Here is a 20,353-nt window from a genome sequence, read left to right on the forward strand (position 1 = left end):
AATAGAGGCCAGAAGAAAATGAAATAATGTATTTAAGTGCCAAAAGAAAATAACTGCTAACCTATAATTCTACATACTATAAAATAACTTTCACAAATTTATGTAAAATTATAACATTTTCAAACAAATGAGACCAGAAAATTTGTCATCAGCAGACCTGCTCTAAATTAAATACTAAAAGATGTTCTTCTGGCACAATGAAGATGTTTCCAATGAAAAATCAGGAATAGAAGAAGAAACAAAAAACAACAAATGGCTTCAACAGAGTGCTGTTGGGATAGGACTCATGTCTTCTTCCTAACTTGTCAATCATGCCTCTCTCTGTCCTTATGAGTTGTGTAAGGCAGATAGTGATCAAGTTCATCTTTCTCAACGTTGGCTTTGTGCTGGCTGTGGACTATCAGGAAAGCCTCTATCATACAAACACCTGTCTAAGAAAAATTTTGAGTCTCTAAAAGGCAGTTCCATGTCAAAGACTCCAAAATAAGAGTGATTTTCTTAGGGAACAAGTCAATACCTCTGAAATTTCAGTCCCATTGTATTGGACAGGATTTGAGCATCAAAGTTGTCTGCCTCTAGCAACATTACTCTCATTCCAGCCCACTAAGTCACTGGGGAGGAGACTCTGCCTGATACTACTAAGGATGCTCAAAAAGCCATCATGCCAGATGCCAGGACCTCACTAAAGATGTTGGTTTTCTCAGTTGAGAGAGTGGTAGTTTTTCTCAGTTGAGAGAGTGGTAGTTTTTATACTTAACTTCAGTGACTAGAAGCTGGTGTCTGTCTAGTTACTCTAAATGGTGATCAGAGCACTCCTTACAAAGTGGATCATTCACATCTCTTTGACTTCGTAGGAAGACAGATATGTCCCCAAAAACCTTCAGAGTGGAGCTGAAAATATCTCTCTGAGTACAATGAGGAGGAACTTGGGAGAATAAAGAATCCTGGAGTCCCTGCTGTGTTATTTGAGACATCTTACTTCAAGTGCATCTCTTAGACCTGTGGTACTAAAGTGTCATCCACAGTCCTGGGCTGGTTCGCAAACTATTTGTTGCCTTTCTTGAACTTGTTAAGTACAGAAGTACAGAAATTGAGGGTAAACTTTTAGAGACTTTTATATCAAGTTGACATTGCTGTATAGCCAAGGTCATGATCAGTGGCTTTGTCTCAAATCAGATATAGATGAGTTAAAATGTTGTAGAACTGACAAAAGTGGCAAGAACATTAGCCATTTAAAAAATAATAATAATAATAACCAGATAATAACCAGATCATTTGAGAAGCACTTATTAAGGAGAGAAGAAAGGAATAAAGCTTTGGAGGACTACACAGCTAATTCCCATGATAATTCACATGACTTCTAACATCTGAATTACACTACATGAAAAAAGAAAACGCAGCTTCTCTGTAAATGGCTTTGCATGCTTTGGGGAATGATATAAATGAACATGCATGATTCATGTGGAAATATTGCTGAGAAGTACTGCTGTGTACCCTATAGCCCGCATTACTGAAGCAGAGACTTGTAAAGAAAAGTGGGAATGTAAATTGGTGCAGCCACTATGGAGAACAGTATGGAGGTTCCTCAATAAATTAAAAATAGAATTATCACATGACCCAGCAATCCTGGGTATCTACCCCCAAAATTTGAAAACATTTATCTGTAAAGATATATGCACCCTGATGTTCATTGCAGCATTATTCACAGTGACCAAGACATAGAGACAACTGAAGTGTCTTCAATAGATGACTGGATAAAGAAGATGTGGTCCAGATATACAATGGAATATTACCTAGCCATAAGAAAAGTTGAAATACTACCATTTGTGACAACATGGATAGATCTCAAGATTATCATGTTAAGTGAAATAAATCAGACAAAAAGTTTAGGAGCATATTATTTTACTTATATGTGGGATGTAACACTGAAAGTAACAAATGAACAAGACAGACAAAACTTGTAGAACAGACAATAGTTTAGTGGTTACCAGAGAGAAATAAGGGAAGTGGGGAGGTAGATAAGGTAAGGGGGGTCAAATACATGGTGACAGGAGGAGATTTGACTTTGTATGGTGAACACCCAGTACAATGTACAGATGATGTATTGAAGTGTACACTTGAAACCTATATAGTTTTATTAACCAATGTCACCCCAATAAGTTTAATTTAAAAAAAAAATTTTTTGCCTTTTAAAAAAAATGCCTAACCTCAGAATGAGAAAACCTTGGTTCTAGTTTCAGCTCTGCTTCTGACAACCTCTATAATCTTGAGAAAATCATTTTAATTCTTTTAATCCATTTGAGCTTCAGTGGGCTCATCTGAACAACAGCAGCAAAAAGTAAGTGTGAGAGGAGGAAGAGAGAGAAGGGTGTTGCTCTAGATAATCCCCAAGGCTTCCTCTAGCTCTCGTTTCTATTTCTATTCATCCAATGATTCTAAGAAATTTCACTCATAAACATTAAAGCACATTTAACCTGGGGCTTCTCTAGCAACTAATATTTCTTGAATTCATAGTAAAGATTGCAAGCAAAGTTTTTTGTTTTATTATAGTTGGCATACAATATTATAATATTGTATGTCCAACATAGTGATTCAACATTTATATTCCCCATGATGTGATCACCACAATAAGAGTAGTAACTATCTGTCACCATACAAAGTTTTTATGATAATATTGACTGTTTTTTCTGTGCTGTACATTACACCCCAAGACCTTTTTTATAACTAGAGGTTTGTACCTCTTATTCCCCTTTACCTTTTTCACCCATTTCCCCACCCCCTCTTTTCTGGCAACCATCAATTTGTTCTCAGTATCTATGAGTCTGTTTCTGTTTTATTTTATTGGTTTGTTTTGTTTTTAAATTACACATATAAATGAAGTCATATGGTATTTGTCTTTCTCCCTCCCTTTATTTCACTTAGCATTATACCCTTGAGGTCCATCCATGTTGTTTCAATGGCAAGATTTCATTCTTTTTATGGCTGAGTAATATCCCATTGTGTGTGTATACACGCACAAGAAGTTGTAATATAAATCTTCTTTATCTATTTATCTATCGATGGTTGCTTTCATATCTTGGATATTATAAATAATGCTACAATGAACATGAGGGTGCTTATATCTTTTCAAACTAGTGTTTTGGATTTCTTGGGCTACATACCTAGAAATAGAATTGCTTGGTCTTATTGGTTTGGTCTTTTTAATTTTTCGAGGAACTAGCATACTGTTTTCCACAGTGGCTGCACCAATTTACAATGCAACCAACAGTACACGAGGGTTTCTACCTCTCCATATTTCCACCAACAGTAGTCATTTGTTGACTTTTTGTTAATAACTGTTCTGACAGGTGTGAGGTAATATCTCACTGTGATTTTGATTTGCATTTCCTCGATTAGAGTTGTTGAGCATCTTTTCATATATCTGTTGGCCATATATAGGTCTTGTTTAGAGAAATGTCTATTCAAGTCCCCTGCCCATTTTTTAATTGAATTATTTGTTTGTTTCATGTTGAGTTGTATGAGTTCTTTATATATTTTGGATATTAACCACTTATTGGATATATCACTTGCAAATACCTTCTCTCATTCAGTATAGTATCTTTTCATTTTGTTGAAGGTTTCCTTCACTGTGCAAAAGCATTTTAGTTTGATGTAGTCCCATTTGTTTATTTTTGCTTTTGTTACCCTTGCCTGAGAGGACATATCCAGAAAAATATTGGTATGTCAAAGAGTTTACTACCCATGTTTTCTTCTAGGAGTTTTATGGTTTCAGATCTTACATTTAAGTCTTTAATCCTAGATAAAATCCTGTTGCCTAGATAATCCCTAAGGCTTCCTCAGGCTTTCATTTCTATTGCTATCCATCCAGTGATTCTGAGAAATTCCACCCATAAACACTAAAGCACATTTAATCCATGGTTTCTCAAGCAACTATCATGGAAACACAAATTATAAATAGCTATTATATCAGATGAGATCCCACCTAAATAGGGTACATATGTTTCTTACAAATGAGTTGAGGAAATAGCAAAGAATTTTTCTAATATTTCTTGAATACATAGTAAAGAGAGCGACATGCAAATTTTTTAAATCTTCCATAGGAGATAGTGTGCTCCTGGTATATTTTGCTCATAAGGAGTTTTGCTTATATTTACATATATGTTTTTAAACTTCAGTGAAAATTATTAGTAGAAAAAATAATTGCCCCTAAATGTCGTAAATTCCATGTCTTACTATTGCTATATTAAGCCCTACTTGTCTTGGCTCTTTAAGAACTAGAAGCTAAAAATAATATTCACTTAATAAATACATGGTATAGTCACTTAAATATATAGCATTTTTGGCTTAATGATGGTGTTTCAGGTTTTTCTACACCCTGCTTCATCTGCTGCTCTATGATTTGACAGTTTATTCTTTGTGTGTACTTTACGAGTTCCGAAGGACTCTGAGGAGTATACATTACCCTCATTATAAAAGTAGAAAATGAAGAACCAAACTTGGGTCACAGCCCAAACTTGGGTCAGAGCCCAAGTGTTTCTATTTTGGTGAGAACATTTCATTATCTTTTGGTAGGACCTAATAAAGTGTTATTGTTTGAACGCTTATGAGTGATTCTTATGGACTATTCAGTGTACCTCATGTTTTACTTGATTTAGTTGGAAGAATGTCTCCAACTGAATTATAATGAATAGCAACCCAATATTTCTTTCTACAGAACAAAATAATAAGCCCTTAAGTAAAAATGCTAACCTTTGTCGTCCTCTGTCTTGGCAGGTGTTACTAAAATTATTTGGTTTGCATTTAAATAAGATGCTAATTTAATTCCTTTACATAATTTTTATGAAAAAATAATAACCCTAGAATTTTCAAGGTCATTTTTAAATCCGTGGTTTAATATTTGCAGACTTGTAGAAATGCCATTTTGCTGCCAGCATCTGGTCAATGACATACTGTTTATTTCCATGTGTACTATCAAGCACAGTTTTAAATAATAAAAGGTAGGTTGTGTCCATATTTTTAAATAAAAGCAAATTCTACTTTTCTTGCTCAGTAATCATCTTAGAAGAGCTAAAACACAGTCAATGGAAATAATTAATCATTTTGCCACTTACTTTTCTCCAGACTAATGTTAATTATACTTAAATGTGAATATCTCTGTTGAGAATTTGTTCCCTGAAAACATATTATCTCTGAGATTTTTTTTTTCTAATTTCTGGTTTTATTTAGATAATCAGAGGGCTTAAAAAAAACTACTAAAACTTTTAGTATAATTATAACAATGACTCAATATATTTAATTTGAGATTTTGGTTTCACCAAGTCAGGAGGAAACAAACCCTAGTTCCTTCTAAACCATTGACTCTGTGCCCCCATTTTCAATGTCCTTCAGTTCCTTTAAAAGGGTAAAAAGGAGAATTTCCTAGGCTGGCAGCCTGGGAAAACTAAGTACTTAAAAAAAAAAAAGATGAGTAAGGAGATAATTGAAAAATAAAAAGAAAAACTGTGATATTCACCAACAATCTGAAAATCTAGTTCTCTTTATTTCTAAAACTTAGCTGTTTGATCTCAAATGCATGGCCATAATGTCATTTTGAACATTTTATGACTAAAACCCAAAATCTATATCCTTTTATATTAACTTAGAGCAGCAGAATTTATCTCTGTTTGGACTATGATATTCGCCTTTTACATCACAGCTTTTCAGAATTTTGATGATACATAATGGCCATATTTAATTAAGGGAAAAATTTTGTAAACTAAAGAGCTCATAGTATTTGACCATTTCAAGTTCTTGTTTTCCCTCTGAGATAAGGAGGCAGGATTTTACCAACTTAGAAATGAAAAACCTCGAGCATCTAGAGACTAGTTTATTGTTTTTCCAAAGGTCACACCATCTGTGACAATGCTAGGACCAGAAAACCAATCTGGTTTCCCCATTCTTGTACATTTTCTATGTTCTATACACTCCCAGGTTTTGGCTTACAATCTTCTTTCAGGTTTCCACAATTTAGTGGATGTTTAATGATGAGAAAAACATATGCTGTCTTGATAAACAAAAAGGCACCATGGCTGTGCTCAGACAATCAACTCATTTTAGTATTTGTGAATCTCCTTTCTCCTCTGCTCCCTGCAGAAAAGGGAGGTATTTAATACCAATTAAAGATGCATTTAATACTTTTCACTGATGCCGGGCCATCTGTTACTGGTTCTGTTCAGCTTACATTTCTAGAACAAATCTTTTTAATACCTGATTTGTGTACCATTTCAAAGTTCATATTTATTCACTATAATTTTAAAAATATAAAAAGCTTACCTACATTACAGTATAGGAAATTATTTGATTTATCAAATTTAGATTGTTTTCTTGGAAAAAAAGACTCCCAGTTGTAAAAAGGAGATGAGGGGAGAGATTTAGAAAAGATTGAAAAGATGAGAAGGGAGCAAAATTTATGGAATTGAGAGAATGACAAAATGAAAAAATATATCCCTTTCTTCCAATATCCTTAATATTGATCTCTTTTCATGACTATATATTTTATTTAATAGTCAGAGTCACTGGTGCATACCTTTTCTCATTTGTTCTTTTGATTCTAACTTCAATCTCCTTTTACATTGTTTCATCCCTATATTGCTTCCTCACCCCTATTAAACATTTTCTTATACCATCATTTATACCATCATTTTCTTATACCATTAAAGATGACTTAGTAGAAAGAAATGCTTTGACTAATCACTGAAGGTTGAAGCTGATCTCAAATCCCACCTCTAATCATCCCTAGCTCATAAGGAGATACATTGCTACACCCCTTGAGGGGGCCTGGAAAGATGGAAAGAACATGTGAGACTGGGGGAGAAAGTTTCTTTCTAGTTTCACCAAAGAGGAGTGGGAAGGGGAGAGCCAGGGAGATGTTGGAAGGCTGAGCACTCCCTGTTTTGAACCACCCGCCTTGCAACCTCTAAATTCTCAGAAAAGTTACTAAAATTGATGCAGTGTTTGAAATCAGAGAATTAAAAAGGAACCGGATGAAAGGACTAGGCTTCGCACCTAAATTAATGTGGCCAAGACTAAGGCAGCACCTGTAGACCCGGTAGGAGTGAGGAGGCATAGAGAAAATGACAGAATACTAAGCCAAAATCCTGGGGAGGCTCTAGGCAAATCTTACAAAGTCTGTAGAATTGGGTTTGAACCAGCTGCAATAAGATTTCCAGGAGATGGAAGCTGATGGCCAACATGATCCTATCCCCAACATGACATAGCTGCCATTATTAACTAACATGCTTTTGCCCTCCTTGTCTCATAATTGTCTCTATCTCCTCTGTCTTTGAAGCACTTAGCTTAAATGTACTTATTGATGCTCCACCAGCTCTCTGTCTTGGACTTACAAACAGTAGCATGAGAGGGTCCAGCTAATCATGAGAAAAGGTCAAGGAGGAATAAGGAAGAGAAAGGTAACAGTAAAATCCAGAATCCTTCATGGATACCTGCCATGCTTGTCTCTGTGTACCTGTGGGGCTGATAATATTATTTTTTAACATTATTTTTAGTTAATAATTTTAAGTACTTGAAGGACTTGAATGTGTCCTCAAGAAAAAAAATACATATACATATACATACAATAGTAGAGAAATATATTTGCCAAGAAAATACCTTTTGATTTATCATCTATGAGTGAAAGAGGAATGAAATATTGTAGAGTGACATCTCACAGTAACCAAGCCTCAGAATACTCCCCCAACTCCATATTCTTCTAATTGTTCCCATCCACTGGCCCTTGATACGTGACCTACCTTGGTCAATTCACACATAGGTAGTGCTATGTTCTAAACATAGCCTTGGTGCCTTGGCGAAGATGTTTGGACCACAAAGACACTTGGTAAAGGATAATTAGTCTATGTCTCTCAACCACCTAGAAAGGAGACCAGTATGAAAGTTCTTCCTAATTAAACAAGAAAGGAGGAAAAGAAGGTAAGAGGAAGGGAGGGAGGGAGGGAGGCAAAGAGGGAGGAAAGGAGAGAAGGAAGGAAGGAAAGAAGGAAGGAAAGAAGGAAGGAAGGAAGGAAGGAAGGAAGGAAGGAAGGAAGGAAGGAAGGAAGAGAGAAAAGAAAAGAAAAAAGAAAAGAAAAGAAAAGAAAAGAAAAGAAAAGAAAGAGAAAACAAGGATTAAATTGACCTATTAGAGCCCCTATTACAATAATTTGAATTCAATTACAGGAAGTTGTGCAGGTGGTAGGTGTAAGTGGAAGTCAAAGCACACAAGAACAGAAGGCAATGCGCAGACTCCTGCTGTATCTGAAGAAAAAATGAGGTCAAATGGTATACATAAGAAGGATGAGTAAAACCCAGTAGATCAAAACTAAATGGTAGTGTGTTCAGCGGTTCTTCTTTCTAAACTTGTCTTTATTTCTTCTTCACATATCATGACATTCTGGGTGGTAAATTGCTTTTGCTTTTTAAGCTACATGTTTTAAGAAATTGGAGTGATTAGATATACCATGGAACAGTGAATGAGAGCTCAAAAATTCCCTATAGAAAATGAAATTTGTTTAATTACTTTCGTTGCTACTGTTAATCTTACAGAGAAATAAACAACTTTATTTGAATATTTCTGAATGGTTAAAATTTTAATTTAAATAAGAAGTTTTGTACCAACTCGTTTTCTATTACTGTGCCCATATGCTACACAGTAAAAAGGATATGTTTGTCCAAGTTGATTTATTATTTAAATTATCATCACATTTAAATTATCATTTTCCTTGAGGGTGTCATTAAACTACTCTTGCAATATTGTTGGTTGTTCGAAGTCAAGTATAAACCCAACAGTGTTTTCTTATATGTGTGGGGGCTGCCTGCTCTTCTGTCCAACTGCTGATACTTACACAGGGAAATGAATTTACTCAACAAATACTTATTGAGCACTCATATGTGTAAGATTCTCTGTTCAAAGCAGAGTTTCCCAGACTTATCTGATGTTAAGAATCATTAATGCCATTCATTTCTTTAAAATTCTTGAGGCCCAATACAAACTCACTGAATCAGAATTTCTGGGTCATGAGGGTCCTGTATTATTCTTATCTCCAGGGAAGCTGAAAATAAGATAGATGTTTCAGGGAATAGATGCATGTAAAAAGTGTGATATTTTCTTGTCAAATGAGGAGATAGTCCAGCCTAATTGGACTATAGGATATGAGTTTAGCATAGAGTGGGAAAATAGAAACGGTGTGGGATATATTACAGAGGGTTTTGAGTGCCAAGGTGAAGAATATCTTTTTATGCAGGGTAGTAATGTGATTAAATCTGTTCTGTAGAAATATTAACCTGCCAGGCATAATTAAAACAGCCAGACATAATTCAAGACAGTAAACTAGAAGCCCCAGAAGGACTTTATTTCAAAGAACCATAGGAGCAGGTAATGAAGAATGATGAGTATGATCTAGAAAGACCATCATTTATGTGAGGTCACTGGAGCAATGTTTGTATTTTATCTTCACTGTCTTCTTTTTTTAAATGCAAATGTATTCAGTTTTCACTCAACAAATATTTAGTGAGCACTTACTATGAGCTAGACACTTTGTAAGGCCCTGGGGTTCCAGCCTTCACCACAATGCTGACAGGCTAATGTGGCAGCCAGAGGAATAAATCAACTGTCATAGTACACTGGGGCAATGGTTAGGAAATTGAAAGCAATTTCTTTGTATCATTCCTTTTGTGAATTTACTGCATGGGTATTTTCTACACTCCGACTTACAGTAAGGACAATGTCTTAAATCTTTTCATTGAACATATTAGTCTCAGTTCATTGAAGCTGAAGTTATACAATAGAAGACTTACCAGACAGAATCTTGGAGAATGCCCGTGTGTACTGTGGCATTCCCAGACAGGACTCCTCTATCTTGAGACACTAGTTTATAAGTGCTGCTGCTTACCTGGTCTGCCCACTCTGGGCACATGTTAGCCACAGTTGTATTTAAATTCCCATGACCCAGACTCCTTTCCGAGCCACGCATGAATGGATTTTTAATCCCAATCTTAAAAACAATCAAACAAACAAAAAAAGTAATGGATTGAGAATTCACTGAACCCTACTTGTCATGGAAAATGCATTAAAAGTCTGTAAGTGTGGGTTTAAATACACACACACACACACACACACAAAAAAAACACACACAGAGTAACTGTAACCATTATTCCAGTGTATTTACACAAGGGGTAGGATGTAAATTACTAGTCCCTCCAGTTAGAACATTAGTAGAGCTCCTAGCTTGAGATAACCCTTAGCTTGAATAAATAAGCTGAGGATGCAGGTTTGGTCAGTATTTTCTATTTCTGTCATTGTCCGTCTCCATTCCATATCAGTGTATTTTCCCACTGGTCCATGTTATTCCACATAGACTCCGATTTTTTTTTAGAGCTGACAAGCTAACTGTACAGTGTTCTCAGTCTCTGCATACAACTGTTCAAATCTTCACATAATCTCTATGAATGTAAATAGATTCTTCGAAAAGGCCCCCTCAAAATGCTTGCTGCAAAATACTTTACAGCATCTTCTATGTCTTTACCCTGCCATGATTTGTGTGAGAAAGCAAAAACCTTCAGACCCTGGAAGTCACTGTTTTATAGTTGCCTCCTGTGTCTCGCCATAGAAGTGTCTTCTACTGCAGAGGCCAAAGTTAAAAACCAATTGAAACCTTATCAGAGGGTAATGTTTAGCCATTACTCGCTAACATCTGGATTAGATTTGGAATTAGAGAAAAGCAGGGTGAAAGAAGTAATTTAAGGGTACCTGATAATTCTAACAGATGGAAGAAAATACCCCAAAATATTCCTACTGGATTTTTTAGATATTAGAGCTTTTTTCTCTTTCTACTTTTCTGTATGATTCAAATTTTTAATAAGCCTTTACATCTTTATAATAAATACATGTGTTTTTTTTAAGAATTGGGTTGTGTTATATTGATTTTTACATATATTGATTTTTACTTAAATATGCTTTAAATTTATGGAAGAATACACAAGAAACCAATAATATGACTGCCAATGAAGAAGGGAGCTGGGCAGATGGGACATGGTGGGGAGAGGGGGTTTGACAATATACTCCCTCGTGTCTTGGTTTTTGAACCATGTAAATGTATTAACTAGTCAAAATGTTAAATTAAAAACCAATCAGGTAAATAAGAGGATAATGAGGACAGAATTTGTTTGTTCATATATTTATTTAGGAGGCATCATTGACTGTATACTTCAGGCACTGCAATTAGATGCTAGGGACATAAAGATGAGTAAAACAGTGGCTGTCCCCACAATTCTAGGTAAATCAGACTTGGATGTGTTGCTTCCATAGCACCTTTTTTATTGTTATTTGAAAACCAGTAAAGAAAGAAAAAAAAAAAAACTCAAGGATTTTTGATACCACTGATAGATACAGAAATACGCTTTTCCCCCAAAGCTAAATTACCTAGCTAAAGGCAACTTGACCTTGCAAAATTAGGGTAGCCTCTTTATGACTGAAGAGGCAGCTAAGATTGTATTTAAAATCCTGGTCTTTGGAATCAGATGAGATTTGAGTTTGTCTTTCAACTTTGTTCCTCACTACTAGCAGTGTAACGTTGGGTAAATTACTTAACATTTCTAAGCCTCATATTGTCTGCAGAATGGAAATTCTAATGGCACCTATCTCATAAAGTTGTTGTAAGGATTAAATTTTAACTGATGCAAAGTACTTTTTATAGTTATCATGATTATTATCTAGAGAGGAATCTTGGTTTTTCAACAATAAAACTAGTCTACTTGAAACCTCTCACAGAGGTTTTTGTTAAAGAAAATAGAATTCAATTTCTGTTGGCAGATGCCTTTCTAAGCTGCCTTTTTTTTTTTCCTGCTGTGTCTTTTGCTCCCCAAAATGAACATTTGGCTGAAAGCTTAGCCAGAATGTCGAATGGCTCCCAGGGAAGGGAGCACCTTCCAAAAATCCATGATAAATATCCCTTGGCTTTATAACTCCACAGGCTTAAATCCTACTTTGTAGCCAGGGCCTAGGGCATTAACCTTCTTGGCAGTTTCCAGTCACACACTGTGTAAAAATCAATTTCTTTGGGGAGAATATAACATATATTACAGCAGGTTAAAATTCAAGTTTGTTTTTTTTTATGCATCTTCTGCAGAAGTGTTTTTTTATATCTTTAAACTTTACATTAAAAGAAGCCCATAGTGCCATGAAATAAAAGGTTGATACATTTTATTGCATACCCCAAAAGCACATCTGCATAGCAAAAGAAAATACTAAGAAGCAAAGTCAAGACAAATCAATTGAGAAAAGTATTTGCCACTAATATAACATACAAAGCTAATCTTGCTGACATATAAAGAGCTTTCACAAATTGAGATGAGAAAACTCAATTCAATAGCAAAAAAAGTCAAGGAATCTGAAATCAGTTCACAAAAAAGGAAATGCAAAGATATTGGCAAAAATGTAAAAGTTTGCTAGTACATGCTGTTTGGTGAGGCTGTAGGGAAGTAGTTACTCTCACCTATCACAAGGATGAAGAGCATTTGACAATACCTATCAAAATTAAAAATACATATATTTTTGATCCTATAACTCCACTTTAGGGAACTTACCCTACAGATATATTTGGACACCATTGAAATCATCTATGTACAAGGTTATTCATTCATTTTCATTTATAACTATAACTAAAGATTAGAAACAACCCAGATGCCCATTAGTTCGGGCCTGGTAAAACAAATTATGATATATCCACACAATAGAATATGGAGAAGCTATATAAATGTATAGATAGATAGATAGATAGATAGATAGATAGATAGATAGATAGATAGATAGATAATTTTAAGTAAGTTCTGTATGTACTGATATGGAAAGAGCTACTATAGATTTATTGTTGAGTGAAAAAAGAAAAATTTAGGAGTCTTCTCTGCTATTATTTATGTAAAAAATGGACAAGGAATAAGAAGCAATATTAACATGTGCTTGGATATGCATGTAAAAGCTATGAAAGAATATATATTGCAACTAATAGCAGTGATTAGGCAGAAGAGGATGAGAAGTGAGCAGGTGGGGGCAAGAGTGTGAGGAGAGAAAAATGCACATTTTTTTCATACTTGGTTTTTAACCCATATGAGTTAGCTTGAATTTTAAAAATTAAAATTAAAAATTTAGATATGATAACCTTTTCCCAGGGAATATTCTTGCACTGCATTTTACTAATTACATTCAGAGATAATCCACCATGCTTACTGTGAGTGCCTGCCAGATAGATGACCACTGAAGTTGCATTCCTTGGATCGAGGCTGGTCACCTTATTAGAGAAACAAATTCAGAAGAAGAAACGAGAGTGAACCATCCTTTCTTCTTCACTGGGACATGCAGCCCCTTTGAAGCCACTCCCATTTCTTTATGAGAACTGTTTTAGGATTAAAAACTGGAGGTTTAAATTGGAGCATACCTAGTATCTGAAGAGACAGTTTCTGAGAGGGCATCACATGATCACAAGAGTGTCATTTGTAGACAATGTAACTGGAAAGAAGGGGCATGGCATTCCTTAGAAAATTCTGCAACATTCTGAACATTATTTAATAACCCTACAATTTTAGTGTCAGAGTGGATTTGATATCAATTCTCTCATGTTGAAAGCCTTTTTCTTATTCTTATGGGACTATCAGAGGTATGTGAGAGTCTACACAGTATAGGGAAAATTAACTCTGGAGCCAGACTTGGCTTGAATTCTCACTGCCTGCATGACTTTGGACAAGTTACATTGTGTGCCTCTGTTTCCTCATATGTATAACAGGGATCACAATAATACATATAAGATTGGTAGTAAACAGAGTACTCAGAAGAGAGCCTGCACATTGGAAGCTGTAGAAAGCATTTCCTGTGTACAACAGGATTTAAGGCCAGCCCAGAGCTGAGAGCTGGCATCACTAGAAAAGGAACTCAACACTGAAGAGATACACGGTTCTAATTAAGGTATTTGTGCACCCTCCTTGTTTTAACAGTTATGAAAGCATTTGTTCACTTAATGCATAATAAAAAGATGCAGTATGTGATCATAACGTTCTATTTAAAGTAAAACCATTTAATTTTCCTAAAGCAGTACTGCTCCCTCCATTCTAGAGAGGTCATCACTGCACATGTTTAAAATGAAGAGTGTAAGTACAAAAATAGAGATGATTTAAAACAATGACTAATCTTTTCATCCGCTTGCCTCAATACACAGAGACTGAATGGGGAACCTAAAACAAGACTGAGGACAACTTCATATTTCAGACCCAGAGGAACTAAATGGATCTAGTCACTCAAGCAGGAAATACTCAGCCTGCCCATTCTCATCTGTGAGCATGTGCTCTGTGGTCTTTGTTCTCAGTGCTGTCAGTGTCTGGACTTGTTAGCACTGCAGGTTCTAATGTTCAGGTTGAGAATTTTTATGGTTCTCTGACTGACTCTGGGGAAAAAAAAAAAGGGAAGTCCATTTCTTCTTGGACCTTTCAAAATATACAAAATCCTAATTCATACTTTCACTAATTTTAATTGTTCTTAAATGTAACATCTACAATTTTTACTGTTATATGTTCTATAAGTTATGTTATTATATGCAAGTTATAGTAAAGGTCTATTATGTTAAAATTGCTATTGTAATACAATGAATAATGATGCTTTCATATGAATAAAGTTACAGAGAGAAGTTGCAAATAAGTCTGAATATCATTTGGAAGTACACTCTAGCAACTATGGCATCACGATCCTCTTCCGAGAATAATGTCTCAGGATGAACCCTGGAACTTTATATGATGCTAATGATACCTAATGGAAAGTCATTTAAATGATTCTACATCCTGTTATATATTGAAATCAATAATCAGGGACTTAGTATGGGAAGCAAGTAAGTGGTTTTTAAATTATCATGTAGGAAGATATTATTTAGATTTACTCTGCTTAGATTTTCTGATCAATTAACAGGTCACAACCAGGCAGTGCTTACATTATTCCAAATGCTTCAATGAACCATTTTGCTCATTAATAAAATGCAACAGTTCTAAGTTCATTCAAGCAGCTGTTGCATTTATCATACTTAATATTTACAAATGACTATAATGATCACATAATGTTGTTGTTATCACTTTTTGGAAATGATCCAGGATTTGTTTTCTTAGAACTCCTATGGTCCTTTCCATTTTAAATGTAGAATATATAAAATATTTAGTGCGTTTCAGTTGAGGAGTGGAAGTACATTTTACCAATTATTTAGGTGTAATAAATATACAATAAGCCAGACATAGAAGCTCAGTCTTATGAAGATCTATTTATCACAATATAGTGTCATACAAAAGATTAAGAACCAAAGTAGGGGAAAATTGAGTTACTATTATACTTTCTAATAGGTAGTGGTTAATATTTTCAAGCAGTTCAAATAAATCCAAACCTCACAAGTGAATTAATCTTCCATCATTATTCTTGAACCTAAGTGTGATTTGTCATTCACCTTCATTTGCTCCCCACCCAGCAGTCACTTCTGCTTTCATCTTATGGACTAAGTCTGAGTCAGACGATTCTAAGCATCCTGAGAATCTCAGCCCCATCATCATCAATTTCAGTAGAAAACTGGAAATGTACACACATAACACACATCATCACCTCATCTCCTGCACTGACATCTCTAAAGCATGAAAAATATTTCCTCTTTAAACTGAGACAAAGAAACCGAAGGTAATGGAGCAATCAGCATTCAAAACCTCCTTTCTAAGTCTTGAATTATGTCTTACATAGCTTTAAATTATATTATGATGTGCTTTTACACCTACAGTGTAAAAAAAATAGCTTTATATAGTAAATATACCAATTTAAAAAGAAAAGAAAGGTTAACGTGTTGTTTCTTTGGACAAAACAGAGAGTGATGATGAAAGAATCACAGAATTTCTACTAGAATTAACAAGATATAAATTCCTTCCTGTGTGGAGCTGTCTCTCTTCCCTGTTCTTTCTCTTTTCCTTCAGCCCCTCAACCACCAGCAGAGTAGAGTATTCGCTCGTATTTTTCCATCTGTTCAGACAGCTGTTCAAGACAGACTATTTTGGATTTATTGACTTCCTCATAAATTAATCATTCTGCAACAAGAATATATCAGATTAAATTATCCTATCCATATAGGCTCCTGTGATAGATAGATAGATAGATAGATAGATAGATAGATAGATAGATAATAGATAGATAGATGATAGATAGATAGATAGATAGATAGATAGATAGATAGATAGATAGATAGATAGATATAGATAGATAGATAGATGAACAAACAAACAAACGGCAGAGGAATGGGTGTAAGCATCCTCCCTCCCTCTCCCTAGGGTTTTCTTCCTATGGTATATGAATTATTTATGATTATGTATTAATCAAGACACTTTAATAATGAAAATGCCTACGCAGTGGTATTCACAAAAGTGTTTATGGTAGTTGTTTTTACTAGAATGGTTTTGCTAAGGTTTCTAGCCCTTGTATATATAGTGCATTATGAAAATCTCTATTTCAAGACTTACTAACTTTGGACACTAAATATATATGTAGCTTTACCCAACAACACAATATCTTTGGGAGGTAATCAGAGTATTATAGATTTCCAAAAAACAAGAAACCCATTAAAGCTTATTTTTGAAAGCCAAGGTATATATGCAATTTGTTTATTCATAATTTATTCAAAGTAGGAATGTGATTTTAAGACTAGTAACTAAGCAGTTACTTTTTTTCCAGTCTGGGCTCCTCAACAATATTTTATTCAAATTTATTATTAGTCTTCTTGTTTGAGTTAGGAAAATAAAGACTATGAAACAAATAAGCTGGTACCACCTTAGAGGAACCAAATGCACTTGGGAAATAAGTGCCAGTATTCAAACCAATTTACAGAATGTTACACAATTTTGTAAGAAAGATGATATAAAAGGGGGAGGTGGTACCTTTATGGGACACTAGCATATATTTAAGAGCTACTTCCTAAGACTTTAGGTTATTTTGTGATGATTTGAGGTACAACAAGTGGCAAAAAATAATATATCTAGAGGAAATAAATTTTTATTTGTTTCATTTTGTTTCAGGGCACAAGCAATATGTGCAAAAAAGAAAAATAGTGACAGTATGATAATGGCATCATAGGTGATTTGAACATCAACTCTTACCTTAGCCATTCAAAATATGTAGATGCATAATCCTTACTGATTTTATTTAATTATTATAGTTACTATAAGTACTAATCTGTTACCAATTCTGTGTTCCTATTTATAATGAATAAGTTACAAGACCCAGTTGAGCTGTAGAAATACAAAATTTTATAGCAATGTTGGGACTAACGATACATACACATGAACAAAAGCTATGAATAGAAGTTGCAAAACAAGAACTCAAAATTATTTGAAAACTTACTCTGCTAGCTGTCCATACCTACATAATGTTCACTGATCCTCAAGAGATAATGAATGTTCTTGGCAGGAAATTCAGTATCCTAAACAATGCTGATGATACACACACAAATTCTTAAGGATACCCCTCTCCCTCTCTACGCATCCACCCCATCTCTGTAAGCACAAAAGAGACCATGGAGACATATATAGTATGTTTATATAGACACACATACACAAAGACCTTCAGACAGGTTGGCAGACTGGCTGGCTGGCCGGGTGGTTGATTGATTGGTTGGATGAGTTTTAATAGAATATTTTCCTTCCTTTATGCTAACTTGTCAGTAAAAGTCTCCAGATAGTATATGTTAATCATTACATGTAGAATCTAAAAAAACAATATAAACAAACAAAACAAATAGACTCATAGATACAGAGAATGAACTGATGGTTGCCAGATGGGGTGAAAAGGTGAAGGAATTAGGAAGTACAAATTGATAGTTACAAAAGAGTCCCAAGGATGTAAAGTACAGCATAGGTAACATAGTCAATAAAATTGTAATAACTGTGGTGCTGCGTGGGTACTAGAATTATCGGAGAATCACTTCACAAATTATATAATGTCGAAATGCTATGCTGTACACCTAAATATGATATTGAATACCAACTGTAATTGGGGCAGTGGGAAGAAGAAAAAAGGCACCAATACTAGATATCTTTGTGGCCTCAAGCAGGCTAACTAACTTCTTGAGGCCTTAGTTACTCTGTTTAAAATGAAGAGTTGGACTTTATAGTCTCTAAACTCCCCTCCAGGTCTGTGGTTCTAAGTCTAGATCTCATATCTCCTTAAATGTGTAGGTGGCCTAATCACTAGCACAATACCAAAAAGAAGGTCTAAATTCTCTCATAACTCTGATTTCTCCTTTTACACCCAAGTGGTATACTTTGTCCCATCATTGGTGTGACATAGGAGCTAGGTAGCATGTGCCTGTGAGTACTGTAAGGAGCCATTTGGATCCTGGAAATTACAACTAAATTCTGCTTTTTAGATGAGCAAAGAGGCTAAGAGAGGACTCCCTTTAATTATCTGAAACTGTGATAATTTCTAAGAACCTACATTCATCAGTACACATATTAGAAAACAGGGCTTTCTACTTTCCAGATGGTGCAGAGGGTGATTGGGGGATAATTCTAGAGAATAATGCAAGTTACACTCAAATGGAGCCCTTCGAAAGGAGAGGGGCAAAGTAATATTTTTACTCAACTATAGCACTCTCTGCCAATTTCCGTATTTTACATACTGCGAGTATGCGAATATTCCTTTAGAGAGAGATGTTATTAAGCATATTGGCAAGAAAGGATGACAAAGCTGGGATGCAGATTAGCTATTTTAATAATACAGAGGGCCAATTGCTTATTCTTTGGAGAGTGACTATAACAAGCAATTAAATTCCTAAAGTGTCAATAAAACAAATGTTGATTACACCCAACCTAAGAATCTGTAATAAAACAGAAACAACTTTTTTTCCTAGCATATATTTTCAAGCTTGTGGTTTAGGAATTATAAATGATTATTTTCTATTTTCCTAAGATAAGACTTGTTTCCAATTATTAGAAAAATTAAAATTCTGGTTTCAAAAGAATTATCTTCAAAGATGGTGAGTTTCCTCTGAAACAATTGTAACCTTGTTTTGTTTTACCCAAGTCTTACTAGTCTCAGAATATAGCTAGAACTTTTATTTTACCCAGTATTCCAAGTTAGAATTTCCACACTTGGTGCCTGAATTAGACACATAGGAAACTTTAATTTTGTTCACAGAGATCTAAGCATTCTGCAAATATTTCATGGCTCAAAAATGAGTTAAGATACAATACTTCGTATTTCACACTGCTCCCTCCAAAAATGTGTTTTTTAACGCATGTTTGTGTGACACTCCAAATTAGGCCTTAGAAATCTGGTGGATAATTTTGAAAATGAAAATATGCTTTGTGAGACTAGCGATTGTAGATAAGGAACAATTATTACAATCCTAAGAAATCTTTAAAAGCCTGGAGTATTTTTCTATTAACATTTTGGCTGGAGTTGAAGAAAACATTTTCCAGCTAAATCTCCAAAATCGATATTCAAAATATGGACTTATGAAGGAGAAGCTTTAAATGTCCCCTGAGCAGCACTGAATACAGTACATGGCCCGTGCAGGGGCTCAAGGGAGTGTGAGCCTCAGCCTCCTGGAAGTTTGGAATAAGGCAAGGAAATGGTTTTGTTTGATCTGAGTTTTTATTAATGTCAACAACAGTCTCTATAAGTGCTGATCTTAGAGTCTGGATATTATTTTTTAAGAATATTTCACTGAGTAATGTTATAATACACGAATGACTTTTCAGTACTAATAAAGTTCAGTGCTTGGCTTGTACTTTACAGTATTGTAGGAAAGAGTGTTCAAAGACTTTATATGTGTCATCTTTTCAATTTTCAAACTCTGTGAGGTGGACAGGAAGGTTCCTCTCACCTTCGCTTTACAGATAAAGATGCCAACATGCAGATAGAGGTTAAGAAGGCAGCTCCAAGTGACAGGGCTAGTAATGAGCAGACCAGCAGTTCCGCCCATGTCTCCTGTTTCCATCCCGAATGCTTTTCATCACCCTTCCCTGCTGCAAAATTTCACAAAAGACTCATTCTCATCCTTCTTGGCAAACAGGAAGCTCTAAAAGAATCAATGTATCAAGTAGGGAAAAGACCTGAGATTGGAACATCCAAGATTCTGACTCCCTTTTATATTCAAGTCATTTGTCCAAGAAGCAACTTGGGCTCTCTTTCCAGTGACCTGATTCCAAATAACATGAGAATTACAGTTCTGTTCCACAGCATCATGTTTTATAATTTTTCATTTTGAAAGCTTTTCTCCATAACCAGGTACAAGCCACACAGGTAAATAAATGATATATTTGT

The 20,353-nt window shown here is 35.0% G+C and overlaps 1 pseudogene; it reads right to left on the reverse strand.

Annotated features, from left to right (window-relative positions):
* The window catches only part of LOC111740481, a 141,227-nt pseudogene extending 121,200 nt beyond the window's left edge, over positions 1–20,027 (reverse strand).
* Positions 20,028–20,353: the final 326 nt, after the last annotated feature.

This window comes from Pteropus vampyrus, unplaced genomic scaffold (genome assembly GCF_000151845.1).
Source record: "Pteropus vampyrus isolate Shadow unplaced genomic scaffold, Pvam_2.0 Scaffold64, whole genome shotgun sequence".
Lineage (NCBI taxonomy): Eukaryota > Metazoa > Chordata > Mammalia > Chiroptera > Pteropodidae > Pteropus > Pteropus vampyrus.